Source organism: Acinonyx jubatus, chromosome B4, assembly GCF_027475565.1.
Source record: "Acinonyx jubatus isolate Ajub_Pintada_27869175 chromosome B4, VMU_Ajub_asm_v1.0, whole genome shotgun sequence".
NCBI lineage: Eukaryota > Metazoa > Chordata > Mammalia > Carnivora > Felidae > Acinonyx > Acinonyx jubatus.
In genome coordinates, this window is record NC_069387.1 from 104,306,164 (window position 1) to 104,315,416 (window position 9,253).

Here is a 9,253-nt window from a genome sequence, read left to right on the forward strand (position 1 = left end):
AAAGCTGTGCATGTTGCCAATAGAATTATCTGCTATAAATGTAAATTACTCTTAGAAGAAGTCAGAGGTTTTAGAACTGGTTAAGACTCTAATTGTATAACAGATAACACTGATTAAAGAGAGAGCAGACTAGTCCTATGGTTTTGGTACTTTGCTGGGTACAAGAGTATCTACCTCATATCCAGGGGTTGAGGAACGAGTCCATGGGACTTCATTTTTGATACTGGGGTTTTTGTATGGTTAAAGGCATCCTTCCTTTCTAAGACTGAAAAATCTGAGAGGCGGTGAATTCTGGGGCTACCAGTTCAAAGAAGCCAATTTAAATCTGAATATGGAGTAAGTAGGTTTGTGAGATTCCCTTAGCCTAATAAAATGCTAGGAGTCTGAATTAAATATTAACAAAGAGGGGCGCCTGGGTGGCTCAGTCAGTTAAGCGTCTGACTTTCGCTCAGGTCATGATCTTGTGGTCTGTGAGTTTGAGGCCCATATCAGGCTCTGTGCTGACAGCTCAGAACATGGAACCTGCTTCAGATTCCATGTCTCCCTCTCTGTCACTCTCTGTCTCTCAAAAATGAATAAACATTAAAAAAAATTTTTTTTTAATTATAAAAGATTTGAGCAATAGACAAATTGACAGAAGTTGAATCATGTCCTACCCATCTCTTGTACTTCCACAATTATTAAATCTCTGAAAAGAAAGTAGGAGAGATTTAGGTAGTTCTGTATACCTATCTTGGATAATTCATATAATTTCTGTATGACTATAAATCTAGCCATGTTTTACTTTTTGAAGGGTCCCTTTGGAAAACAGATCATACAGTTATCACACAAGTATAGAGGACTGAAAGCAAATATCGAACAATTGATCCCATGGTAGCCAGAGATTGTTTATAAAGGAAGTTCACAGAAATGGTAAATTTTTATAAATGAGAAAAGTGTTTAGATTTAGAAAATACATTTGATATGTGCCCCTGAAAGAGACATGGCAGTACAAAATTGCATTTTGTAACAAGTTATGCTCCAAATTTTCTTATGTAAGGAAATTTCAATAGATGTATGAGAAGACCATCAAGTGTAAAATTATCTTATTAATGTCCACATCAAAGGATAACAATAAAAAAATAAACAACTATATTAAGGACTTAAAGATGGTTCTTTGGAAGTTAATGGGAAAGCGGCAAGTAATAGCTCAGAATTAACTATCCTGGAGGAAAGGGACACCTGGGTGGCTCAGTTGGTGGAGCCTTGACTTCAGCTCAGGTCATGATCTTTCAGATCCTGAGTTCAAGCGAGCATGGAGCTTGCTGCTGTCAGCATGGAGCCGCTTCAGATCCTCTGTCCCCCTCTATCTCTGCCCTTCCCCCTGCTTGTACTCTCTCTCCCTCTCTCTCTCAAAAATAAATAAACAAAAAACAAAACAAAACAATAACAACAACAAAACCTATCCTGGAGGAAAAAAGATAAATGAGGACAAGGCCGAGTTAGTTAGGTCACTGCTTAGGCCAGCAGTGAAATATCTACCACTGATTTTACTAGATTCTGCCAGGGCTTTAAACACAACATAATGAAACAACTCTTCCTAAAGACCCACGTTATATATGATACTAAGATTGGACAGTCCATTGAAAAATAATAGAAGGCAGCTTTCCTGAGCTAGTATATATGCATTTCAGAACCAAAATATCCCTCAACTGAGATAGACACCCCAAAGTTTATTTCTTTAGATGCAGAGAATGTTACAGAACAGGCCTTTAGACAGGCCTTAAAGCCTAAGCTATCTTCTCTCAGCTTTATTAACAAAATTGATATTCTAGAGTCTTTCTACATCTTTATCTGACTTAGATTTCACTTTAGGAGGGGGAAATTGGCATACTTATTATATCCTCTCAAACTCAACATTAGCCTATATATTTTAAAATCCTGGTCTCTAGAATATTTGTCATTACAGCCACGATGCCCAGTACAGGACATGGAATACAGTAATGTTTATTGGAATAATGCATTTATTTTAGGACATTTTAATTATTTTAATCCTTATAATAGCTTTCTAGATGAGGTATGAAAACCCTGTTTTAACAAAATGGCAAACTGTGGTTTCAAAGGTTAAATGACTTGGAATTAAATCTATGTCTGTTCCCAATTTTTATCCCTCTTCCCTATGCCAGGCTTTGTCTCCAAAGAGAAAGGAAGCAAGATCATCATTTTGCTAAATGACCCAGAAATTACATTGTAATTGGAGATGAACTAAACAGACAGGTTGAGAATTTGGAAAGTCTTCTTTAAGTTTTCATTTTCATTCCATTTAGTTTTAGGTATATATTTTGGAAAGCCTTAACACCAGATTAAGAAGTCTAATGATGTTGATTAGTTATTGAGAGTCATTGGAAACATTTTGAGGTGAATCACATGATTATGTAACTTAGAAGGTGGTAAACTGAAGTTTAGAGACCATTTGGAAGGCTGATGCATACTGTTCTGGTGCATGATGTTATAGAAGCCTGAATTAGGTTGGTAACAGTAGAAATGGAAAATGCTGGAGTTTTAGGATATTTTTTAATTAAGAAATATTAAAAATATTGTTGATGTGTTATTAATTTTAGTTTTGATTTCCATTCTGTCTTTGTTACCAAAGAAGTCCATCCAAGTAATTATACAGTCCCAGATTACCCATAAAACACCTAACACATGCCAGTAAGTGTTCCGTTTACTCACTATGAATCTGTGAGTAGAACCATGGAGTAATGTCATTTCTCAAAGGCAAACTCAGTGCTCCCACTTGTAAAGTGGTGCCAAGATTATAGTTTATCAGCAGTTTAAAATTAACATGAACCATTAATCTTCTTTCTCCTTAAGGCACCACTTTGATTTTGCTACTTCTCTACTAGAAAGTCATCCAAGGTCCCCATTATCTTCCAAAACCCATAATTCATTCATCAAAATGTGAGCCCAATTGGATTTTTATCCCTATTAATTCTACTCCTTTTACAAAATTGATAAAACTAAGAAAAAAAAAAAAGGATCAACATACTGTGTGCTACACCCAACTTCCAACTTTTATCTTCGTATCTTTGCTAATAGGAATCTCATTTTCAGTCCTGGACCTGAAGCAAATCTGCCCAGGTTTCAATCTCTGAGACCTTGAGCAAGTTCTAGGATTTCCTGGTGCCTTGATTTCTTTTTTCTTTCTTGCATTGTTTTTAATTTGTAAGTATTAAATAGGCATTATATAGTGAGACATGATAATGTGTGAGTTAATATATTACCTAATATTAATATTGTTATATTGACTAGTAGGTCTGATCCACTCCAAAGAAGTAATATTACTTGGGGTGGCTCAGTCAGTTAAGTATCCAACTTTGACTCAGATCATGATCTCACAGTTTGTGGGTTCGAGCCCTGCATGGGGCTCAGAGCTGACAGCTCAGAGCCTGGGTCCTGCTTCAGATTCTGTGTTTCCCCCTCTTTCTCTCTCTTAAAAATAAACATTAAAAAAAGAAGTAATATTTCTTGAAGTAAAGAAACTATAATTTTCCTTTGAATATTTTGCAATTGATTTAATTATTATTGATATCATAACTTTTATTGTGAGGTATTTGGAACAAGAGAAGGACATGGCTAATTAGTTTTTGAACAGCTAAAGATATCCGATCTGTTTCTCTAAGCAACTAGTCAGTGTGTCAGAGGGAATTCCAAGAGCTATTTAAGATATATGAAGAGATATGAATACTAACTCCTGAGGTCTATTCCTGTTGTCTAAGGAAGCATAAAGGCACATCCTAGGTGATAAAAATTTACTCCTCCAGACTTGACAATTTTACATCAGAAATGAAATTCAGTAGCTCACCCTAATTTTCTAATTAATAGCTAAAAACACTAAAGATTTTCTATGAGCAATTCCTCAAGTAAGTATAGGAACTAAATAAATAGGTAAGGATTTTTATTATCAGACTACCTAAAGAATAATCTATTTAAGATAATTAATACATCTTGAGCAGGGGATATTGCTAACTGGGCAATGAGATCTTTTATAAATTACATACTAGGATGTAACCCTATTATTTCAAGTAAAAAAAAAAAAATCTTGCTGTTTCAACTCTTAACTATTGAGAACAAACTGATGTTTACCAGAGGGGAGGTAGATGGGGGAAGAGTGAAATAGATGATGAAGATTAAGGAGTGCACTTGTCATGAGGAGCACTGGGTGATGTACAGAATTGTTGAATCATTATATGTACACCTGAAACTAATATAACACTGTATGTTAAAAATTCTGGAATTATCGCTTCTCGGCCTTTTGGCTAAGATCAAGTGTAGTATCTGTTCTTATCAGTTTAAAAATTCTGGAATTAAAATACAATACAAAAAAATGTTTAAACAGCTTGCTGTTTCATGAAGTTCACGCTGGTGTTTGCATTCTTATTATACAACATTAGATCTGTTGAATGCCTTCTAGTATGACCCAATTCATACTTTTTTTTTTTGTTAATTTTGTGCCATAGACAAAATTATGTCAAGAAGTTAGGTGCTATGCAGTCATTCATAAGAGACCTGAATTTTAGTCAATAAATCCATTCTACATAAACAAATATTTGCATTCTGAGATTAAGTTGGCAGACAATGCATGTGAACATCTTTAGAACTGTAGCAAAAGATGATTGTTTATTTGGTGTATTGGAAGAATATTTTTAAAAGAATACTTTTGAAAAAATATTTGTTTATAACAAGTAGTTTGAAATTATAGAAAGGTAATCTGGGTGTTGATTGAGATCCTCTCTCTTGGCACTTTCAACTATAGAAAGGCAATAAAAATACAGTAGGTTGCCTGACAATCACAAAAGTTTAGGAGACAACCAAGAGCTATAAGGTTCATCTCCTACATAAGGCCACTTTTTGATGACTGGGGGATGTGGCTGTTTTTTCTAATGTGTAGAAATTAACATAGATAGTCAGGAAAAGTGATGAAACAGGGGAATATGTTTCAGATGAAAAAACAAGATAAAACCTCAGAAAAAGGAACTTAATGAAATGAAGATAAGTGTTCAAAACAATGATCATACAGACGATCACTGAGCTTGGGAAAATAATGAAAGAATAAATGTAAACTCCAACAAAGAGAAAATAAAGTATGAAATAGAAGTCAAAGAGTTTGGGGTGCCTTGGTGTTTCGGTTGATGACCAACTTTGGCTCAGGTCGTGATCTCACAGTTTAGGGTTCAAGCCCTATATGGGGCCTTGAACTGACAGCACGAAGCCTGCTCTGGATCCTGTGTTTCCCTCTCTCTCAAAAATAAATAAAATTTTTTTTTAAAAATCCACAAGAGTTAACGATTACAACTGAACTGAAAAATATGGTAGAGGAGTTCAACAAACTGAATGAAGCAGAAGAAAAAAAAAAATCAATGAACTCAAAGACAGAACAGTGGAACTACCTAATAAGAGCAGCAAAAAGAAAAGGGAATGAAGAAGTGAAGATAGCATAAGGGACTTGGGAGAAAACATCAAGCTAATCCCTATTTACATTATAGGGGCCCAGGTTGGAGAAAAGAGAAATGGGGCAGAAAATTTACTTGAAGAAATAATGGCTGAAAACTTCCCTAACCTGGGCAAGGAAACAGAAATGCAGATCCAGGAAGCCCAGAGAGTTTCAAATGAGATGAGCCTTCTGAGCTGAAATGCAGGGAAAACAGTAACAGGAAAACATATGAAAGTATAATTCTCACTGGTAAAGGAAAACACAGAGTAAAATTCAGAATAATCTAATATTATAAACATAGTACATTAATCACATATAAAGCTTGTATGAAGAATAAAAAAAGTAGTGAAGATAATTATAAGTACAATAATTAGTTAAGGGGTATACAAGATAAAAATAAATTATGACATCAAAAACTTAAACATGAGGGAGGAATAAAAATGTAGAGCTTTAGCATACAATCAATCTTAAGTTGTTGGAAACAAAACATGGACAGTGTTAAATTGTTTTATGTAAACCTCATGGTGAGCACAAAGCAAAAAATATACTAAATACACAAAAGATTGAGGAATCTAAGCATACCACTACAGAATTTCATCATCGCAAAGGAAGAGAACAGCAGCAGAAGAAAGGAACAGAAGAACTACACAAAGGCCAGAAAACAACAAAAGGCAGTAAGTCCCTGCCTACTAATAATTACTTTAAATGGATTAAATTCTCCAATCAAAAGACAGAGTGGCTGAATGGATTAAAAAACAACCTGTCTATATACTGCCTAAAAAAGACTCACTTCAGATTTAAAGTCATACACAGAATAAAAGTGAAGGGATAGAAAATGATATTCCATGTAAATGGAAATCAAGAGAGCTGGAGTGACTATACTAATATTAGACAAAATAGACTTTAAGACAAAGACTATAATAAGAGGCATAAAAGAACATTACATAATAAGGGGACAGTATAAAAGAGTATATAATATTTGTAAATATTTATGCAACCAACACAGGAGCACCTAAATATATAAAGCAAATACTAACAGATCTGAAGAGAGAAACGGAGTGAAATACAATAATAGTAAGGGACTTCAGTACCCTCATTTAATCAATGGATAGAATATTCAGACGAAAATCAATAAGGAAATATGGCCTTAAATGACATGTTAGATCAGATAAACTTAACATATACAGAATTTACTACTCAAAACTAACAGAATACACATTTTTCTCAGGCAAACATGGAACATTATTCAGAATAAAGCATATGTTAAGACTACAAGACAAGCCAAAACCAAAGACATTACCAAAACAAACAAACAAACAAAAAACAAAACACTGCAGGCAAATATCTCTGATGAACATAGACACAAAAATCTTCAAGAAAATATTAGTAAATCTATTTCAACAATACATCAAAAGGATCATACACCATGATGAAGTAGGATTATTCCAGGTTCAACGTCTACACATCAATGTGATATGATACACCACATTAATAAAGAATTAAAATTCTGATCATCTCAATGGATGTAGAAAAGCATTTGACAAAATTCAACATCCATTTATGATAAAAACTCAAGGTGGATAGAAGGAATATATCTCAATATTAAAAACCATAAATGACAAGCCCACAACTAACATCATACTTGATGGGGAAAGCTAAAAGCATTTCCTCTACGAACAGAAACAAGACAAGTATACCTACTCCTGCCACTTTTATTCAACATAGTATTGGAAGTCTAAGCTAGAGCAATTAGTCAAGAAAAATAAATAAAAGTAATCCAAATTGGAAAGGAAGTAGTAAAACTGTTACTGTTTGCAGATGACATAATATATAGAAAACTCCATGAATAAAATGCATGGAAAAAAAACCCCTCTTAGAAATATAAAACAATTCAGTAAAGTTGCAGGATACAAAGTCAATGTAAAAATAGCTGTTGCATTTCTATACAGTGTGGAGCCTGCTTGGGACTCTCCCCGCCGCCCCCCACCGTCTCTATCGAAATTATAAAAAAAATAAACTTTAAAAAAAAGTTTGTATCCCAAAGGAAAAAAAAAATTGTAGCTATGTTTGGGGACAGATGTTGACTAGACTTATTGTGGTGAGTGGTGATCATTTTGCAATACATACAAACATCAAATCATTATGTTGTACATCTGAAATTAGGATATATTAACTATACCTTAATGAAAAATAAAAATTAAAACAATATTTTAAAGAATTTACAAGCCAGTTATTAAACTGCTGGTAGCTTGAAATTGGCTATGGTGGGAGGATGTGTACCACAGAAATCAGCAAACACTATAAATTAGGATTTTTTTTTTCTGCCTAAGAACTGGATTACCAGTGTACCACTACCCATTCTTTTGCTTTGCCTCTTTGGTTGAACAGCCACGTGGGTACTAACTGAGAAGGCCTGTGTATCCCTTATTAGGGGTGAAGACAAGAGCTTAATTTAACAAACCCTACTTGGGGCCACCTCGGTGACTCAGTATTTTAAAGGTCAGATTCTTAATTTCAGCTCAGGTCATGATCTTAGGGTGATGAGACTGAGTCTTACATCGGGCTCTGCATGCTGTTGGAGACCACTTGAGATTCTCTTTCCCTCCCTCTAAAATAAAAAACAAAACAAAACAAAAACAACCCTATCTATATATCCATGTCAATGTCAGCTTTCTACCAATAAGAAATAGCCAATGAAAGATCTGATTATTCTTTCCACAGAGACTGTTTATTACTCTGATCAATTATCATAGGTCCCTTTGGAGAAACATTAATACTGTCTAGACTTGCTGGGTATTGCAGGGGCCTTCCTCAAGAGGACCCAGCCACCTTTGTAATTGGTTGGCTCTTAGATGGAGAACTGAGACAACTAAAAAAACTAGGGGAGGGTTTGATTATTTTCCATTGTAATGACATCCCTCTGCTCCTCTATTTTTGTGTTTTGTAGGTTTTTATACTTTTAGAAAAAGTTGCAAGGATAGATCAAGGCTCTCCTGTTTACCCTGTGCAGATTGCCCAATTGTTTATATTTTGCCCTTCCTGCTTTCCCATCGTCTTTCTCTCTCCATGTGTGTGAACATTTTTTTTCCTGAATCATTTGATAGTAAGTTGGAGATAACATGTACCCTTTAGCCCTAAATATTTTAGTTTTTATTTCTTAAGAAGATATCCTGTTAAAAAAAAGTTTATTTATTTTGAGAGAGAGAGAGAGAGAGAGAGAGAGAGAACAAATAGGGGAAGGGTGGAGAGAGAGAGAATTCCAAGCAGGCTCTGCACCATCAGTGCAGAGCCTGACACGGGACTCAAACTCAGAAACCATGAGATCATGACCTGAGCCAAAATCAAGAGTCGGTCACTTAAACAACTGAGCTGCCCACGTGCCTCAAGACATTCTTTTAACAACCATAGTATAACTGGGGTGCCTGGGTGGCTCAATTGGTTAAGCATCCAACCTCTGCTCAGGTCATGATCTCACAGTTCATGAGTTTGAGCCCTGCATCAGGTTCTCTGCTGTCAGCAGAGAGCTTGCTGGGATCCTTTCTGCTTTTCCCTCACTCTCTGCTTTTCCCCCACTCACATGTACCACGTGCACACACCCTTTCTCTCTCAAAATAAATATTAAAAAACCCCATAGCACAACTATAAAAATAAAAATTGAGAGTAATATAATCTTGTTATTTAATCCAAAGCCCATATTCAGATTTCATCAGCGGTCTCAGTAATGTTTTTCAAAACTGTTATATTGTCCAGTTCAGGTTCTAATCTAAGAATACATACTAC

At 35.0% G+C, this 9,253-nt stretch overlaps 1 pseudogene; it reads left to right on the forward strand.

Moving 5' to 3' along the window:
• The first annotated feature begins 4,278 nt into the window (after positions 1-4,278).
• Positions 4,279-4,449, forward strand: LOC113602928 (uncharacterized; annotated as a pseudogene).
• Positions 4,450-9,253: the final 4,804 nt, after the last annotated feature.